The sequence below is a fragment of the Chenopodium album genome, chromosome 4, assembly GCF_948465745.1.
Source record: "Chenopodium album chromosome 4, dcCheAlbu1.1, whole genome shotgun sequence".
Taxonomy (NCBI): domain Eukaryota; kingdom Viridiplantae; phylum Streptophyta; class Magnoliopsida; order Caryophyllales; family Amaranthaceae; genus Chenopodium; species Chenopodium album.
Window position 1 is genome coordinate 42,432,316 of NC_137837.1, and position 20,883 is coordinate 42,453,198.

The window sequence follows — 20,883 nt, forward strand, 5'->3', positions numbered from 1 at the left end:
AAAAATTACCCAAAACATTTGCACCTCACAAATGTGACGTGTCACGCCACGTGTTACTCATCCACCTTTTTTTAACTGTGAAATTTTAACTTTTCACGTTGTGGAGAAATTACAAAAATTCCCCTATACAGGTTTTTATCCCCCCTTTTTAGACATTTTCAAAAACTTTTAAAAGATAAAGTTAAAGAATTCTAGAGAGATAAGCTCTGACCACCGTCTATGTTTAAACACAAACTCCTTTTCTTCTCCGCCTGCCCCAGTTGGTTTAGCAACCGCTTGTGCTACATCAAAGCAAGATTACCATCAACGTACGTGCTACAGCCATTCAACACTTGACTTCTTTAAGAGTCAGATTCAAAGGTACCGTCTCTACCCCTTTCAACTGTTTCTTAATTTTTCCACTTGTATACTTTCTTTCAAATAAATGGACTCATCAACAACACACACGGCACAACCTAGGATAGTAGTTAGCTGGTCTCCTAGTGCGACTAAGTCTAGGACTGGGGGTGTAGGCTCTAGGTTCATGGAGCAATTTTGTACATTCCACTAACAGACCGTCTCTGTGTCTGTGCAAGACACAATGGCTAGAACCAAGCAAACAACCATCAAACAACGAAGAAGAGACATTACATTCGAAGTGCCTTCTGATGAGGTTACCCCGTTTGAGGGGGAAGAGATGCCAGCCGAATTGGGGGAATACTCCCCGTTTGGGATCCCTAGGACCCTAAGTGATGGGATTTTTGACGATGATGAGGATAGAGATGTTGAAGAAGCTGCCTCCAATGTTGGATTTGAGGTTGACTCCGAAAATAGAGACGGGGAGGAAGACCTGTCTGCCTCAAGGTCTAGCTCTAAGGATAGTATTGATGATGATGACCTTACTCCGCTTGAGGATAGCGAGGAAAAAGAACGAAAAAACTAGAAGGAGAAAAATAACCCGGCATAGATCCATGTATTAGCCAAAGATAGAGCTGTAATGGACAAGACGAACAAAGAAACGCCAACCAATACTTTGTTGCTATGAGGCGGCGTCCTATCTGGTCTCCCTTTTCCTCTTCACGACGCAATTAAGGCCATACTAGGGGGTATGGCCTAGGTCTATGGTATTTGACACCAAATTCTTGGGTAAATATTTTGGGGTACATAGCCGCCTGCGAATGGCAAGGGCTCCACCGTGCCTGGGAGGCTTTTGCACACATGCATTACCTGAGTCAAAGCCCAGGCGGGTGGAGAGCGTGGTACACTCTTATCACATATCCTAAGTACTAAATGACCTTAGACAAGGTGTCTCAGTCAGATAACTTGAAGGAGCACTTCTATCTAGTATCTTCTTTCAAGGAGAGAGAGAAACGCGAGTATAGGCAGTATAATAGGAAACCAGATCTTCTAGGTAAGAAGTATAAATTCCCTGCCATTCCAGAGGAGGACTATGAGACAATCATAGAGGCGGGATTATTTGAGCTTAAAACCAACTTCCTTTCAACAGGAAAAGCTATAAGCGTCCCTACAAATAGGATTCCCATGCATATATAGCTGAGAGATGAGGCGTTTTTTTCCGTCTACGGTATGAGTACAATTATTGATTGATAGACATATGTTTAATTTGTATCCGGTGTACTTATGTTGTTAATTTCTTGATTTTATTAATGTATGTTCTAATAGGAGTTTTGCTTGGAGAGACATGGTTTTTGAAGAGAAAACCCCCAGAAGGTCTGCAACAAAAAATCCAGAAGGACAAAGTAGAAAAACAAAGGCAGGATGTTGCTGCCAAGGGCAGGTATTAACCGTCTAACCTGTTTACTCTAAGTTTCTTTTTAATCTTCCACTGGAAGCGGCTCATTGCCAACTGTATGCTGACTAAGCTATTTATCTTGTAGGATGTTTCCTGATCCCTCCAAAATCTCTTGAAGAGGAAGCCGTATGAGACAATTGATAGGTCATCCAAGTCTTGAAAGGTGTCATCTACCCATAATATCCCTTAACTAACGTTTGGGATGACCCGCCTCAACATCAGGTGAAGAGGAGCATCGGCCTGCAAGGCTTCGGCCTAGGGATTGACCTTTGCTAGAAGTTTGGAGTAGCTTTGACGCCCTAAGCAAACGAAAAACCTCAAGTGGACAAAAAGCCCAAGGGGGCTCGAAGCTTTGCCACGGAAATGGGTGATGAAAGCTTGTAAATAATTGAGCAAGGTACATCTAGTTCTTTCCGATCACCGTTTGAGCTACCTTGGCCCATGCGAGTGAAGTCTCACTCACAGCATACTTGAGAGGGTTCATCAGGGGGTCGCTTGTAGATAGGTGCCGCTTATGTAGCTTACTTACCCAATCTTGGTTGTGACGAAGATTCCCCCCGGTGGCCAGATGTACAACAGTATACCAAGTCCATGCTTGGGGCAGTCCCCAAGAGGCAAAAGGACGCCATCTCGGGCATTAAGACATTCAATGTTAAACGGACTAGTGCCCGCCTATCTGAGGTATGACTATTCAAACCAAATTTTACAAGTAGTTTCCCGTTTGGGTTCTTAACACTTTTCATGTAACCATAGGCCCTTCTAAGGGTGGATGGGTTAAAGACACCATGGCAACGCAAACAGATTGAGGTAAATCAAGCTAATAAAGTGGCGCAAGAGTTTGCAGACGTTGCTCACTATTCAAATACAATAACTGAACTTGAGCCTAAAGCGTTTGAACTAAAGTAGGCGGTAAATATCAAGTGCTTAACGGCCGATCGAGCTGGAGACTACCAAGAAAAAGGCCTACGACTTTGAGGCCTCACTGAAGAATGCTTAGTCGGACCTCAAGGCTCTTGAGGCGGTTGACTAGGAGAACACACAACTCCGTTCGGATGTCAACCACCTGAAGAATAAGGTGCTTGGGCTTAAGAAAACTTCAAGGCCACCTTGGCAGCCAAACTAGAGCGGATCTTTGAATAAAACGAGTCCGACTACACGGACCGCATGAAACTGTACAGTCTCTGGGCCTTGTCTTATTAGTACACTGATAAAGTCATCAATGCCAAGGAGGATGGCAAACCTAACCGAGGACATTCCACAATCCCACCCGAATAGGCATCGCCGGATGCCTTCCCCACTTTGGATCAGACGAACTTATAAAATAAATATTATCCGGCCATTAGTTTCATTTTTTGAACATTAGTTTAACCACTAAGGTTTTTACTTAATTTAAATTTTTTTATCAATCGACCGTATATGCATTGCATAGGCGGTACTCAAACACTGCGCATGTATATATAAGAATTAAATAACAGGTTTGAAAACAAAAGCTACTTTTTCATTGTTATGCTTTTCATTTACAAAAGTTTACAAATCTCTAATGTAATATTTTTTCAAGTTGTCTACATTCCAAGTTATGCGCAACTGCCTGCCGTCTGGTGTTTCTAGGCGGTAGGTATGTCTCTTATTTCTTCATAGATCTAGCAAGGGCCTTTCCGTTTAGGAGCTAGCTTTCCATGATAATTGACCTTGCCAGTTGACTCCATTTTCTGTAGCACATAGTCCCCAACTATTAAAGGTCGTTTCAGTACTCGTTTGTTATAGGAATAGGTCATTCTCCAACAGTAAATCTCATGACGCAAGGCGGCATTGCCCCTGCGTTTCGGGAGTGAGTCCAATGCTAGCCGCATGGCCTTCTAGTTTACCTCTTCATCGTATATCATGTCTCGTAGAGTCGGCACATAAAGCTTGATGGGCAAAACAGCTTCAACACCGTAAAGCTTAAGAAATGGGGTTTGCCCGTTTTTCAGTTGTCCAGATGATCCATATGACATGAATTAATTCTTCAGCCCATTAACCACCGACTCTTTCAATTTTCTTTTTTATGTCGTCTGAGATAAGTTTTTGAAGGCTTCAACCTTGCCGTTTACTTAGGGTCGGTCAACTAATGCAAAACAATGTGATATCCCTTGATCTCCCAACCAAGTCTTTAGCTGAGGAGTGTCAAACTGAGGGCCATTATCAAACACAATAGACATAAATACCCTATACCGGGTGATGATGTTATTCTAATTTAAAGAGATGACATCCTTTATCTTGATGCTCTTGACCTCTCTTGCCTCCACCCACTTGGTGAAATAATCCAAAGCCACTAGAATATAGCTCTTTCTGCCTAGAGCAGGCGTGTAAGGACCTAGCATGTCTATGCCTATAGACAGCCAAAAATGCCTCCCCAAAACCAAACCCGATGATGAATAATCTTTCACCACCATTATTGGTCGGTTTCAGTATTTAATCCTGAGAGTGATTAAAAAATCGTATTTAATTAAATTAAGTATTTAATAGTCCAGGGATCAGTCTTGATGTTTAGTCAAAGCATATTTTATTTTTAATTTTAGCCCAAACCTTTTTTATTTTAGTTATTATTTTTCTCAAAACCTTTTATTTTATTTTTTTTATTATTTTGGCCCAATTAATAAATAATAAATCATAAATGGCCCGAAATTATCCATCGGCACTTAAAAAGGCTGAACGAAATTAGGGCAAAAATGTATTTAGACGGAAAAATGGACGCACAATTTATCGCATCACGGAAATAAGCACCGCGTCACAGGGCTTAATGTCGCGCCACGGTGTGCATTCCCGTGACACGGTGCCAGTACTGTGCCACGGGGAAGCTCCGTGTCCATTCTGGGTAAACCCTTCATGCGTTTTATCTCTCGTAACCTAATTATTTCCCGCGTCACTCAATTTTCACTCGTGTCACGGGAATTTCCCCCGTCAGACGATGCCTGACACCGTGTCGCGGCGTGCTCTACCGTGTCGCGGTGTTATTTTTTAAGGTTCTTATCTTTTTAGGGTTCTGTGTGTTCCCTCTAATGATGTTCCCTATAAATACCCCCTCATTTCTGATGTACGGGGCATCTATTAATTCTCTTTTTCCCTCTTCTTTGCTCTAGCCTAAACACTAGCCTACCTTTTTTCTTTCAAAATTCCCTCTTCAAGCACTCCAAGGAGTCCATACTTTACTCGAGATTCTGTCCTTAAACCAAGGCGTGAAAGGTAGAACTGTTTGAGAGTTTTGCCCCAAATCAACTATATTTAATTAAATTATTGTTTTATTAATTTTCCTTGAAGTTACTAACTCGTTTATTATTTTATAGTTGCAAGCCAACAGAATCAAAGTAAGAATTATTTCCCTTTTATTTCTATTATTTTTCTAACGATTTTATATTGTTGGATTTATTGTTAAATTGTTTCCAATATTAATGATTATTTTATTATATTTATTGATCACCATGCATATTGCATGTTTAAAGGAAATGTGTAATTGAAAATCACGCCTAATAAGATAATTTGGACAACCGGTTTAGGTTCCTTTTTAATCTTGTTGTTTAATCAAGTGATCACAAATATTTTTAAATTATGTGTTGCATTAATATTAAACTAATTTTGCATAATAATAGTTTGGAGCGAATTGAATATTTTGTTTTTCACTGTAAGAATCGAGTACAGGCCAATACGGGCAAATGTGACTCCATGAATCACTTCGTATCATCATCCCTGGTCCTCCTTTTGTGTTTTCGAACCATATAGAGTTAGTAATCTCATGGATTATTAATGGGGTTTAACCTTCACGGGTCAATCGTTGTTGCCTATCGTTGTCCCTTACTTGTGGTTCCCTTTTATGATCCGTGAACGATTTACAAGTTCCTTAAGAACTTGTTGGCGGCTCCCTACTTTTCCTTGTCCAAAATCGTATTATGTCAATTTCCACTTCCTATGAGTGCCAAGCATATTCACACATGCTTTAACGTAGGTGCACTTTAAACGAAGCCTACAATTGGGCGACCCCACTGGGGAGGATTCTTGGTTGTTTAACAATTTGAGTGATTGATATTTAATTAAGATGAGTGGATAAGACTTGAAAGATTCTCGAAAAATATTCTTGTGATTAATTTGGCATTTTTGCATAAGCATAGACTTTTTAACGTCGCATTTAGGTCTGTCCCGTAGGAAAAATTGAACAACTTGATTGCAAATGAAGAAAAACAGGGCACCAGTCATATTTTCTAACTGTCGCGCCATGGCAGATGCTGCTGTGTCACGGCACCGTACACAGTTACACGGTGTGCAACACCGTGACACGGTACACTTTGCCGTGTCACGGCAGTCCTTAAATCAGTCCAATGGCTTATTTTCTCTTCTCTGAGTTAACTTCCTTTGGTTTTTCTGAAAAAACGTGTGTGTTCTACATACGTCTTAGCCCTAGGGGATTTAAGCTCTATCAACCCAAAAACGCTCATGGCAATAAGGGTTCATCCGACTTATTAATTCCACCCAAACCATGGAGTCGAGTTTGATTTCATCACGAACTCGCAAAGCCGCCTGTTGGCATACACCCTCAAGGAAGGCTGCCTTGCTGACGTGTCCAAACTCTTAACCATGGTACCCTTTTGACACCCAAAGCTTGACCAATAGTTGAACATAGATCTTGACCTTAGGTTGCGAACTCTTTTTACATCATCGTGACTAAAATGCTACGTGATGTTTTTGGTGCTAACCCATATGTGTTTGCTCATTTTGTTTAACCTATGACCGAGGGTTTTTATTTCCACATAGTAATTAGTACGGAATTAAAATTGATTAAAACCTAGAAATTACGCAAAATTTAGGCTTGGAATTGTGCACCGTGTCACAGCAAGTCTACCGCTCCACGGTGTATAATGTCGTGCCACGGTGCAATGTGGCGTCTGAAGGTGCATTGTACCGTGACACGGTGCCCAGGAGGTTTGTCCAGTAAGTCATTTTTGGTCTTTGTGCATGCTTATGTGGTTCGTGTGTTCGGTTTGATGTCATGTCTAGATCTACGGTCATAACACATGTCCATAACCTCACTTAATCACTAACATGTCGTGTCAAGTTCACACACTTTTCCGTTAGTCGTGCACCATTTTATGACCGTACTTTAGGGTGGTCTTGTGTCGTTTTTTTTGTTTCATTTTTTTTTCCGGAGTAAGTCAGATGGTATCCTCCCATACATATTTTTTTAGAAAATAAAGAAAGTTTTGAATTTTTTATTTTTTTTTTGCCTTTATCTTTTCCAGATGAGTCAAGTTTAAGTCGAGTTATTAAAGGTGTATTTGATTTGATGTCACAACACTTGGTCAAGAAGCAGGAGTAGATTGTTACGGTTCGAGTCAATACCTCAACAACCTTTTATACCAAAGAGGCATACAAGGAAACTGTTGAGTCACTTAAGGTTTTGAGTGATGACAAACAGCTGACTAGCTGGTTCTTGTTGGTTTTATATTATATCAACTGACATTTTGAACAGGAACAGCTATCCCAAGTACTTGAGGCAATATGAAGTTCTTTTGAATCAAAGCATTCAAGAAATCTGTATCAGAATGTTCTATCAAGGAAGGCCGTCAAGACTTGAAGATTATGAAGTCTCTCAGATTAGGATAGTTGATCTTTGTAGTCTTTATAATGTTAAGTGTGCATGGATGTTTGTACGTGAGCTATCTGTATCCCTTACTTAGAATATTTAGTGTTGTAGAGATCAGGAAAAGTTGACCTGATCTCTAGGACACTAACAGGTTGGGAAACAGCTGCTTCGTAGCTTGTTTCATGAACCTGGACATTAGTTCAGTAAATATTTTCTGGAATATATATTTCCTATCCTTAGAGAATATTTACTAAACTAATTGATTCAGTTTATGCAGAGTTGGAGATGAATTATTTCGCATATAACTTAGAATATATTATTCTACCCATTTATGGAAAGTAGAATAATATCTTAGAATATCTCTTATTTACAAAATAAAAGATATTCTATTTACCTAAGTTATGATCTGAAAAGATCACGAAAGAATTCATCTCCCAACCTTATAAAAGCATAAACTCGATCAGAATTTCGAGTGAGCTTTTCTGAAAAACTTCTCTATCTTTGAAAGCTCGAAATACACTCTAAGGGAAATAGTTAGTTCATCTCTTACAAACTATTTATGCACACAGTAAGGATTGTTTTGTAATTATCTCTTGTAAGCTTTGAGTAGGAAGCATTTAGAGGGAAACAAAGGGTTTGTATTGAATCACTAAGAGGTTAGTGATTGGGTAGCATTTACGAGTGTGAGTGCAAGTGCTTGTGAGTTCAAGTGCGAAGTGACACCTAGAGTTAGGTGTGGGGATCACGAGTGTGATCATTTGTAATTGCTTTTGTTTTTCAGAGTTGATTAATAAAAGTAATTAGGGTAGTGGAGGACGTAGGCTCAGAGTTGAGCTGAACCTCGTTAAATCTTTGTGTTGATTATTTATTGAATTTTCTGTTTCCGCTGCAGGACCAGTTCATCACCTGGTCCCCCTACATAAATAGAGAAGAAAATCCAATAATTCTTAACACTGCCCTGTACTCAATTCAACCCCCCCCCCCCTTCTTGAGTACCAGCTGCACTTTCAGAAACCACCACAATCATCTCCACAAAGTTCGCCTCCAGTCTACTTTCAACCAATGGCTACTAAGAAGGATATTAAGAACATTAACAGGACCATTGAGATGTTGTCCAACATGATGCAAAAACTCACCACAAGGGTCAACACGGTAGAGCAAGATAATCAAAACAATGTCATTGCCGCTGCAATGGACAAGATCAAAGAACATATGAGTAAGATCTCTGAAGATTTCACCTATGTGGAGCAACCTGTCACCTCTTCGTCCATAAGGGACAAACTTCCTGAAAAGTTTCACACTGCTGACATTCCAAGTTCTAGCCTACCGATAATCCGTTGTTACACTTGAAGTCTTTTTCTACGACCATAGCTCTTGAGGGATTAGATGTGACACTCTTCCCTACTATGCTCCCACTTTCCTTAGAGCATGCCTGTGAACAGTGGTTCTACTCTTTGGAATCCAAACATGTTGCGACCTGGGAGGATGTTACTGAAAACTTCATGAACCGTTATAAGTGTAACATCCAAGCCAAGACTTCTGAACGTGAACTCTCCATTCTCAAACAGAAGGAGTATGAATGCTTCACTATTTATCTAAGCAGGTGGAAAGAAACAGCTGCACTCTTGGTGGATCTTCTTAAGGAGAAAGGGATGGTTCGCCTATTTATTGCAAATCTGACTCATAAGTATAAGAAGCACTTGAAGTTTCTGCCTTTGAATATATTCGAAGCTGTGTATGATATTGGGATCAATATCGAAGTTAAACTGATGAAGACTGCTTGTAGCAACAATAACAATAACAACACTTGGAAAAACAAGAAGAATGACACTGCTTCTTCTTCGTCTTCCAAGCCCAATAATGCTACCAACAACGTCAATGTCAATGATGTGTTAGCTCTTAATGCTTCCACTTAGAGATTCCAAAGGTAAAGGAAGGTTTACACACCTTTGAAAATGAGTTACTATGCTGACTTTGATCGCTTGCATAGTCAAGGACTGATTATGCCAATTGGACCTTTTCCAGATCCTCAAGTAGAGAACAAAACTGCTAGCATGACCCCAATGCTCATTGCAAGTTTCATCAAGGAAAAGGTCATACTACCGAGAAGTGTTGGAGGTTGAAGGATGCAATCCAAGACCTGATTGATGTTAATCAACTTCATGTCCCTCCAGGGGGCAAGAAGCCCAATATTCAAACAAGTTCCCTTTCTTATGCTTTGGCTATCATGGGAGATGAAGTCTTCTTTGATCCGTCAATGCTCATTCAACTTGTGAATGAAAATCTACCATAAGTTGTATTTGTTTCAAACTGTGAAGAAGTGAATGGAATTTCGGATAGTGACGATGAAGATGTCTATCTCAAAGATATAGCCTGTTCGTCTCTTGGCACTAGTGAAGATGTTTGGGGAGACCTTGAGGTCAAGGTTCTCACCAGAAATGGACGGTTTTAACAGCTTAGTCCACCTTCACCTCCACCGCAATCACAACCAATAGTTTATCCCATCGACCCTGTGAACAACGATGTGATCAAACAATAATTACAAAAGACTAAGCTTGAAATAAATGTATGGAAGATTTTGGCCACCTTTGACTAGCTTTTAAAGGTTGTAATGAATGCTTTGGTGAAAATAGGAGTTGATAGTGATATGACTCCATAAGGGATGGTCAGCTTTACCACTATTGAATTACCAAGTACTAGTTTTTTAGGGTAAAAATTACCCTATACAGGTGTCCCAATAAGAGAAGGCCACGTGTCATGTCCAAGTAGACCCAAGTGGTCCCCTAGCCACCTGACACGTTGCCCCTTCAGATAGATTCCAAAATGGCGGCTTTAAAGGGCCCAAATCCCAATAAGTGTCGTAATTCGGCGCAGCCCACTAAAATCTAGGTCAAGTGACCTAGATAGGGGCACACCTACCAATGACCCTATAAATAGGGAGATGTTTCTCTATTTTGGGGACACATTCAATCATTTATTGCACCTACTTTCTATCTCATCAGAGAAACACCTGATCTTGGAATCTAAGAAGATACCCACCTAAATTTCCGCACTCTTTATTCTCTTTCATGTTACTAACTTGATCTTCGAAGTTAGAGCTCTAACCACCCGGAGTCTCCGTTGTTTTTGCAGGTATAGCTCAGCTGGACCAGTCTTTGTGACGTTACTCTCTCGAGGGAAAAACACACCCAAAAAATTTGGCGCCGTCTGCGGGGAGAGTACCTAAAGGATGGTTAAAGAGTCTGTACCACCTCCTGAGCATCTGGTAGACCAACAGGAAGTCTTTACTGGCCAAGAGGACGATGATCCTCTGGTAAAAACCTATATAGCCAGTGATGGCACTCTGATAAACAAGCGCATCCGGCCCAGGGATACTATAGAGCGAGGTGCCAGCCAGGAAGGTACAAACTGACCCCCTGGACAGCCGAAAAAGGAAACCCATACGGCCAGTGGATCGGCTCCAGTCACTCGAGACGAACTCATGAAGTTCATGACTAGTTTCAAGGGTGAAATTAAGGATCTGATCACCAAGAGCCGGGCTGGGCCAAGCAGGGGTCAGTCGGCAAGGAAGACTCCTCTAGACAAGGGGAAGTCGGTCAGAGATAGGCAGCCAACTCCGCATCCAAAGGAGAAGGCAGCCGGGACCATTGATTGGTCCAAGATTCTTCTACCTAAGAGGAATACAAACAATACCCGCCGGAATGAACAGCCGGTGGGAAAAAAATCAACTCTTGATGCCCGGGAGATCATCACCCGCAAGAGGAATCAATAGTTGTCTGAGTCAGCATCAACATCAAGCTCTCCAGATAGCTTACAGAATACATCTGCAGGGAATGTGCAATCCTTTCATGAGAGCCATACATGCGGTAATACCGTCCATTCCGGCCCTCAGATGATTGGGAATGCAACGTATATACCACCTCTGGTCTACGGTCCGTATTCTCCTCATTTCATGCAGCCGACCCACTTCGGAGGTCAGGCGGCGTACAGCAATGTCCAGCCACTGGACTGGCAGCTTCGTCTACTCTGCCTTGGTGAACAACCTTCTGCGTTTACCTGGGAAATAACCGAGGTGGCGTAGCTGGCCAAGGTTAAAAATGTGTTGGTGGGTACTTATGACGGTACCGCCAACCCGAAAGATCACATCATGGCTTACACCAACCTCATGTATTTACAGGGGTTGGATGATGCCACATGGTGTCAATGTTTTCCGGCTACATTGAAGGGCATTGCCCAACAATGGTTTGGCAACCTGCTAGCCGGCTCCATCGATATTTTCAAGAAGTTTGCCTTCTTGTTTGCTTCCAACTTCTCAATGAACATGCCTGCGAAGAAAACAAGTCTTGACTTGAGCACCATTAAGCAGGGAGAGAGAGAAGGATTGCGCTCCTACGTCAGGCGGTTCAATCTGACCAGAATTCATATTTAAGGACTGTATGACGAAGTAGCCTTTAAAGACTTCTTTAAGGGTCTGAGAGACGGGTCGATCTTTAAGTTCGACCTTGTTAGAAAAGGGGCTTTTACCTTGCAGGCGGCCCTGAGGGGAGGCGGAAAGCTATTTCAAGCAACCGACCTCTGCTCACCCGATAGCCATTCGGACTTCAAGAAGTCTGACAGGCTAAAAGACAGTCGTCCTGCTCAGCCGGCGAAGAAAAAAGAAGAGAGCAAGCAAAGAAAAGAAGACTGGGCGGTGAGTGATTCTGGCAAGCCGTCTAGAAGAAAAAGAAAGAGTTTAAACCGTACGTCCCTAAGTACGACTTTAGCAAGGACTGCAACTCCATCCTCATGGAGATCAAGCACCGGCTGTCTCTAAAGAAGCCGAATCCAATGAAAAGTTACATTCAATAAAGGTATAAAAATAAATTCTGTTAATACCATGAGGAAGGTGGCCATGACACCAACGACTGCTTCAGCCTTCAACGGGCGTTGGACCGTCTACCTGAGAAGGGGATGTTAAATTCCTACATTTCTAAGTCCAAAGGGACTAATAAGAAGAACCTTGGGCATTCCTCTAACACACCCCAGCCGGCTAGTAGTTCGGATACCGATAAGGAACCGGTCTACACTATAGCAGGCGGGTTCTCATGCGGTGGCCCTACCATCCGGGGCACCAAGAGCCATCTTTGGAGATGGACAATGATGATGAAGATGAGTAGGCGGCAGCTAAATCCTCCTTCCCAGACGTTCCGATCACTGAGAAGGACAGGGGCACTGTCCGCCGTCCGCATGACGATCCGGTCGTCATTGAATGTAAGGTTGTTAACCAGCTGGTTGGTCGAATCCTTATTGACACCGGTAGCTCATCGGACATTATCAATCTCTGGTGCCTACAAAAGCTGAAATACAACCACAGCAGCATGAATCCGGTTACCCACCCCTTGGTTGGTTTTGGGGGTGGGATGGTTTACCCAATAAGTAGGATCGACTTACCAATCCGGCTGGGTGAAAAAGGAAATGGACAACACCTGGGCGTCAAATTCTTGGTCATTGAGGAACTGACCGCCGATAACATCACCCTAGGTCGTCCGACCCTCAACAAAGCCAAGGCTGTAATCATCCCTTCTCTCATGCTCATTTAGTATGAGAGGGATGATGGCTCTGTTGGTTCCTTTAATGGGGATCAAAAGACGACCCGAGAGTTTACCTCTCAGCCGTCAAGGATATTGTAGCCCTAGAAGGCCAAGGGCAGGAACCAATAGACCTTGACAATGTCAAGGATGCCACCTCAGCCCCACCAGCAGTATGGAAGAAAAGAAAGGCTCATCAGCTGGTGGAGGTGAAGAAAGAGAAAAAATAGCAATCACTGACCAGGGAACGGTCAGATGAGCTTCGTCCCCAACCGGCTGGAGAACATATTGATATACTTCTGGACGACAACCATCCATAGCGTACTGTTCAGGTTGGGACGGATGCTTATGCTAAGCTAGGTGCAGACCTGCACCTATTGCTAAAAGAATTCAAAGATATTTTTGCCTTTGAAGTGGAAGAGATGTCAGGCGTCAACCCGGATCTTGCTGTCCACAAACTCGCCGTGGATCCAAAAAAGAAGCCCAACCGGCAAAAAAAATAAATCACAGCGAGGAAAGAAGTCAGGCGGCAGCTGCCGAAGTAAAAAAGCTGCCGAATGCTAGGTTCACTCGGCCATGTAATTTCCCCGACTGGGTGGCGAATGTTGTGCTTGTAAAGAAGCTAAATGGTACATGGCGTATGTGTGTTGATTACACAGACCTCAACAAGGCTTGTCCTAAGGACAGTTATCTGCTTCCAGATATCAACAGTCTGGTTGATTCTACAGTCGGGCATGCCTTGATAAGTTTTATGGATGCCTACTCAGGCTTCCATCATATACCCCTGTGGAAAAAAAATCAAGAGAAGACGGCCTTCGTCAATGATCAGGTGTTATTCTGTTACATTGTGATGTCGTTTTTCTTGAAAAATGCGCTGGCTACATTCCAAAGGATGATTAATACGGTCTTCATTAATCATAATCAAATTGGGAAGAATGTGGAGGCGTACAATGATGACATGATAGTCAAATCCAATCAGCAGGCGGATCACCTTGGTGATCTCCATGAAACCTTTACCACACTCAAGCGGCATAAATTCATGTTAAATCCCAAGAAATGCGTCTTTGGTGTTGAGTCTGGGAAGTTTCTCGGATTCCTGATTGATCAAAGGGGGAAAAAGGCTAACCCTGGGAAGGTTCCTCGGCCAGTCAGGTGACAAATGCCATTACTTCTTCCAAAAAATCAGGAAGAAGACCAAATTTGAATGGGGGATGATACTAAGGCGGCCATTCAAAAGCTGAAAGAACATTTGCACTCTTTTCCAAGGCTTGTTAGCCCTCTATCCAAAGAGAAGTTATACGTATACCTAGCAATCTCAGACCATGCCCTCAATGTTGTTATCCTTGCTGAGAGAGACGGCATCCAGCTCCTGGTCTATTTCATTAGCCATGTCCTAAAAAATGCTGAACTCTGGTACCCCATGGTTGAAAATTTTGGCCTTGCTTTATATATGGCATTCAAGAAACTGAAGCCGTACGTTCGGGCACATTCGATTGTAATTTACATAGATCAGCCCCTCAAGCGGCCAATGTCTACCTTGTAGTCATCCGGTATAATGTTGAAATGGGCTATTGAAATGCAAAGTCTTGAAATCACTTATGAACCAAAAGAGGCAATGAAGGGTCAGGCGTTTGCCGACTTCATTGTTGAAATGACACGACCGGTACCACCGGATAACATTGATCAGGTTTGGAAAGTGTATGTAAACGGGAGCTCGACGAAGAACGGTTGTGGTACAGGAATTATATATGAGTCCCCTAAGGGGGACAGATTTGAATATTCACTTTTGTTTAAGTTCCACGCCTTAAATAACGAGGCGGTATACGAAGCCCTACTAGTCGGAATCCGCATGTGTAAGGCAGTAGGGGAAACAAAAATTGACGCCTACTCTGATTCATAGTTGGTCGTAAGCCAGTATGAGGGAAAATATGAGCCAACTCATCTGGCTATGATCAAGTATCTTTAGGTAGTCAAAGAAGAGGTTGGGGCACTTGAATAATTCCGTCTAAGTCAAGTGCCCAGGTCAGATAACAACCAGACAGATGCATTGTCCAAACTGGCATCTTCCGCCTGTTATGATACGCCTCGGCCAATCTTTTGGGATGTTATGGAAAAACGAAGTATATATGAAGAACCCATTGGAATCCTAGACCGAAGCTCTACCTGGATGGCTAGCATCCAGGAATATTTAACAGACGGCACACTTCCTGATTCAACACAAGAGGTAGCCGTCATGAAGAAACGAGCAGCAAATTTCGAGATGAGAAATGGAAAGCTCTTCAAGGCGGGTTTCCTTAAACCTCTATTGAAGTGTCTTACCCCAGAAATGGGTAAAGAAGTTCTCAAAGAATTGCATGCAGGATATTGCGCCTCTCATATAGGCGGCATGTCCCTAGCCATCAGAGCCAGACGACACTATTTTTGGCCTACTCTTGAAGCATATGCTAAAGGGTTGGTGAAGAGGTGTGACAAATGCCAGAGGTTTGGCAAGCTTATCAACCGCCTGGATACTGATCTGACAACAATCCACAACCTAGTCCCATTTGCTAAGTGGGACATGGATATCTTGGGTCCTTATACGCCTGCCCCAGGCGGAAAGCGTTATATTTTTGTGGCTGTGGATTACTTCACCAAATGGGTAGAGGCTGAGCCAGTCAAGAACATCAAGACAAAGGATGTCATCTTTTTCATTTGTAAGAACATCATCACCCGGTTTGGGGTACCTATGTCTAAGGTGTTCGATAATGGCCCTCAGTTTGAAACACCTCACCTTAAGACTTGGTTGGGAGATCAAGGAATCTCACATTGCTTTGCATCAGTCGGCCGACCCCAAGTAAACGACCAAGTTGAAGCCTTCAACAAGCTAATCTCAGAAGGCATTAAAAAGAAAATTGAAAGAGCTGGTGGCTTATGGCAGAAGAATTGATTCATGTCCTATAAGCCATCCGGAAAACTGCCAAAGGGGAAATCGATGAAACCCCATTTCTCATTGTGTACGGTGTTGAAGCCGTCTCGCCCATTGAGCATTAAGAGGCGACTCTCAGAGTAATGCTTTATGATGAAGAGGCGAATTGGGAGGCTATGCGGCTGGCATTGGACTCCCTCCACAAGCGCAGAGGCAATGCTGCCCTGCGTCATGAGATATATCGTCTGAGAATGACGAGAGCCTACAACAAGAAAGTACACAAGCGCCCTTTGAAAGCTTGCGACTTTGTGTTATGAAAAATTGAGGGAACCGGTAGAGCCAATGAGCTTGGAAAGCTAACCCCCAATTGGGAAGGCCCCTACCGGATCTATGAAGAAGTTAGGGATGGAACCTACCGTCTGGAAACCCCAGACAGAAGACGCCTACCTAGAATTTGGAGTGTAGATAACTTAAAAAAGTAATACTTTTTTTAATTGTAAATATTTGTAAACTAAGAGTCTATTAATGAGAAATCAGGCTTTGTTTTCAAAATTATCTTGCTATCTTTATGATTACTTATCCGTCTGGGCAGCTTAACCAACTAAGTTCGATACTTAGTGATAAAATAAATGTTTAAATAACACGCGGCCAATGGCCAGATTGAAAAACTAGGCTAAAAACGCTTAGTAGCTATACAACCGGTCTTAACAAGACCAAAAGCCAATGGCCGGATGGTTGTTTCTTTTATAAAAGCGCCTGTCCCGGCATGGACAACGGCGTCCGAGGACACCCCTCCGGGTGCAATCTTCGTAGAGTACAGACTCTTTGTCAGCTCTACGTACCTATGCAGATGGCAAAGATTGAACGACCAAATTGGTCAACTCATAGTCGTCTGACCAGAATAGTCTACAAGAACGATTAAGTTTTCGAATACCAGATGCCCTGAGGCATCAGTCGGTTTTCAGCTGAAGTTCTAACTTAGATAATTTATTCCAAAATTGCACACTCTCCTGAAAGTGCAGCTGGTACTCAAGAAGGGGGGGGTTGAATTGAGTACAGGGCAGTGTTAAGAATTATTGGATTTTCTTCTCTATTTATGTAGGGGGACCAGGTGATGAACTGGTCCTGCAGCGGAAACAGAAAATTCAATAAATAATCAACACAAAGATTTAACGAGGTTCAGCTCAACTCTGAGCCTACGTCCTCCACTACCCTAATTACTTTTATTAATCAACTCTGAAAAACAAAAGCAATTACAAATGATCACACTCGTGATCCCCACACCTAACTCTAGGTGTCACTTCGCACTTGAACTCACAAGCACTTGCACTCACACTCGTAAATGCTACCCAATCACTAACCTCTTAGTGATTCAATACAAACCCTTTGTTTCCCTCTAAATGCTTCCTACTCAAAGCTTACAAGAGATAATTACAAAACAATCCTTACTGTGTGCATAAATAGTTTGTAAGAGATGAACTAACTATTTCCCTTATAGTGTATTTCGAGCTTTCAAAGATAGAGAAGTTTTTCAGAAAATCTCACTCGAAATTCTGATCGAGTTTATGCTTTTATAAGGTTGGGAGATGAATTCTTTCGTGATCTTTTCAGATCATAACTTAGGTAAATAGAATATCTTTTATTTTGTAAATAAGAGATATTCTAAGATATTATTCTACTTTCCATAAATGGGTAGAATAATATATTCTAAGTTATATGCGAAATAATTCATCTCCAACTCTGCATAAACTGAATCAATTAGTTTAGTAAATATTCTCTAAGGATAGGAAATATATATTCCAGAAAATATTTACTGAACTAATGTCCAGGTTCATGAAACAAGCTACGAAGCAGCTGTTTCCCAACCTGTTAGTGTCCTAGAGATCAGGTCAACTTTTCCTGATCTCTACAACACTAAATATTCTAAGTAAGGGATACAGATAGCTCACGTACAAACATCCATGCACACTTAACATTATAAAGACTACAAAGATCAACTATCCTAATCTGAGAGACTTCATAATCTTCAAGTCTTGACGGCCTTCCTTGATAGAACATTCTGATACAGATTTCTTGAATGCTTTGATTCAAAAGAACTTCATATTGCCTCAAGTACTTGGGATAGCTGTTCCTGTTCAAAATGTCAGTTGATATAATATAAAACCAACAAGAACCAGCTAGTCAGCTGTTTGTCATCACTCAAAACCTTAAGTGACTCAACAAATTCCCCCTTTTTGATGATGACAAACACTTTGAAGTTTCCTGCACCTGCACGTTAGTGAGAAACAGCAAAGTAAAGAAAGTTCTAATCTACACTTAAGAAGACAAGACTTTCTACTAGACTTTCTACACAGGGGATATCTTGTGTAAAAGACTTATGACACTGATGACTGACCAGGATAGCCATCTTCATTTAAAAGAAACAACTTGTTTTTGGATTTTTGGAAAAAGACACTGAAACAGTTAGTTAATCTAACTGTTCTCTCTATTTTAACTTGTTTTTGTGATTATCTGACTCAAGGAAATAAAAGACTCAATCTAATTGTCTAACAAGGCCTTTTCAGAAACTTCAACCTGCTTTTCCCCCTTTTGGCATCATTAAAAAGCATTCAAAAAATAGAATTGCACACCAAAATATCGCAAGTAAGCCAAAAATCAGTAGTTTCAACCACTGATCAATCTCAATGCTGTAGGGTAGCACAAACAGGTTATTCAATCACATGAAACAGAAAAAGCTTAAAACTGTTCAGGATTACACACCAGAAGGTTAGAAACATAATAGAAACCACACTGCATGAAAAACAGTCTAGCAGTGTGGGGGAACAGCAAATATTATGGCAGTTAATGGAAGGGGAGGGGGAGACTGAAGTGATCATTCATCATCATCTTCATCCTCTTCTTCATCCTCTGGGTTGATCTCCTCCTCGAAGTCAGAACCTTCCTCAGCTGTCTTTTCTTCTTCCTTCTTCTCCTTTTCCTCTGTCTCTTCTTCTTCTTCCTCATCAGATTCATTTTCCTCTTCTTCAGAACCTTCTCCTTTTTCAGCATCAGGACCCTTCTCACTGGAGGATTCCTCATCATCCGTCTCAATGATCCTACAGTGTGTAGAGTCAAACTGCATCCCAGACTCTGGGGGCAACAGGTGATCAATCACCCTGCAAATAGTGAGGAATTTCCTGTTGTTCATAAGCTTATCAAGCTTCCTTTCTTCTTCAGCCTGCACTAGACTGGCAGCCAACTTTATGATCCTCTCATCCTGCCTTTCCAACTTGGCAAGAAGCATTGCCACATCCTCAGGAGTGATTTCCTCCTGGTTCCCTGCATCCCTTGGGCTACTTTCTTGACCTACAAAAGTCAGCCTCTTTCCAGAGTAGTCAATCTTCTTCTGAGTGAGTATTTTCTTGGAGAACAACTGAAGACTCACCACCTCACCAGAAAAAGAAAACTTGGGATTCTGCTCCTTGATGATTTTGCAGATAAAAGAACCATAAGGCAGGGAGTTGTGGGATGAAGCATGGCAGTACAACATGTGCTCCATCATTAGAGCAGGCAGATTAACCTTAACCCTTTTCAGGATCAGATAGATCAGGACCATGTCCATGATCCTAACAGTACCTCTGCCTTGACCCTTGGGCAGAAAGACCTTCAAACACATGGAGTGCAGAACCAACATAATTGCCTCCCTAAAGTCACTAGGGGAACCAGCTTCTTCCTTCTTTCCAAACAAAAACTGAGTAACCTCCTCAGGTGTTACTCCTCCCATTAGGGGCCACCCATCACTGCTATATCTACCAAAACCATCTCTAGGTATACCCAGCAACTCAGATAAAACAGACTCAGAAACATGTACAATACTACCAGAAACAGTTGATGCCACAGACATATCAATGTTTTGCTTTAGATTAACAAAGAACTGACGAACAGGACCAACAAAAGCATCATTTAAATCATTAAACAGAGACATCCATCCTTGGAACTCAAGAAGTTCCTTAACTTGACTCAAAGCAGGAATATCAAAATATTCATTCTCAACACCACAACCAGATAACACAGTCCTAGAACTTAAAGAAGTTGCACCAGTACTGGGGTTAACAGGTTGTTTACCTTTAGCAGCCTTGGAGATACGGGAAACAGATGATGTTGCTTTCCTTTTCTCTCCTCTCTTAGGCTCAGATGGTGTAGTCTCCTTCTCTTCTGAGCCCTTAATGACCTTTGAAGCAGCCCTAGTCTGCCTTTTCCTTACAGAGCCAGTAGTGGTACCAGCAACCACCTTGGTCACCACTACATCTAGATCCTCCTCCATCTTCTTGTCCTCCTTCTCCTCATCCAATCCTTCATCAGCCACTTCCTCTAACTGTTTTTCAAGTTTCTTGGCTATCTTTTTAACAGGTTCCCCCTCAGAAGGTGATTTGGGGTTTGAAGAAACGGTTTCAGTTATTTGAGTGAGGGTTTCGATGGATTTCTCTTTTGGGGCCTTTTTGGATTTGGATTTTTGTGGAGAAGGGTTTAAAGTTTTAGTCTTTGATGGTGAAGCAGGTTTTTCCTTCAAGACATTCTCTTTTGAAGGAGTTTGTCTCAAGGGAACGGCCTTGATGGGTTCAGTTTCAGAGGGGTTGATTTCTGGTGTTGCTTGTGAAGGAGTCTGCTCAGAGACGTTCATAAGAACATCCTTGATTGTTTCTTGAGATTTTGACGAGGGGGAACTAGCCAAACTTGCTTTGGAACCTCCTTTCCTTCCTCCTTTCCTTCCAGTTCCAGCCTTTCTCACCATTGTTGCTTGTCTAAGCTTCGAAGAATTGATCTTGTGTAGAGAGAGAAGTTGAGAATTTTTGATGAATGATGAATAATCACGGAGCAAGGAAAGGGAAGCAAATATATAGCAAGAGGAATTATAGAGACAATCAGAAATAAAATCAGAGGATCAGAAGATATTTGGAAGTTATTTTAATTTGGAAATAACTTCCATAAATGAACAACTGCCCATAATTGCAACTGTCAGAACAAATTG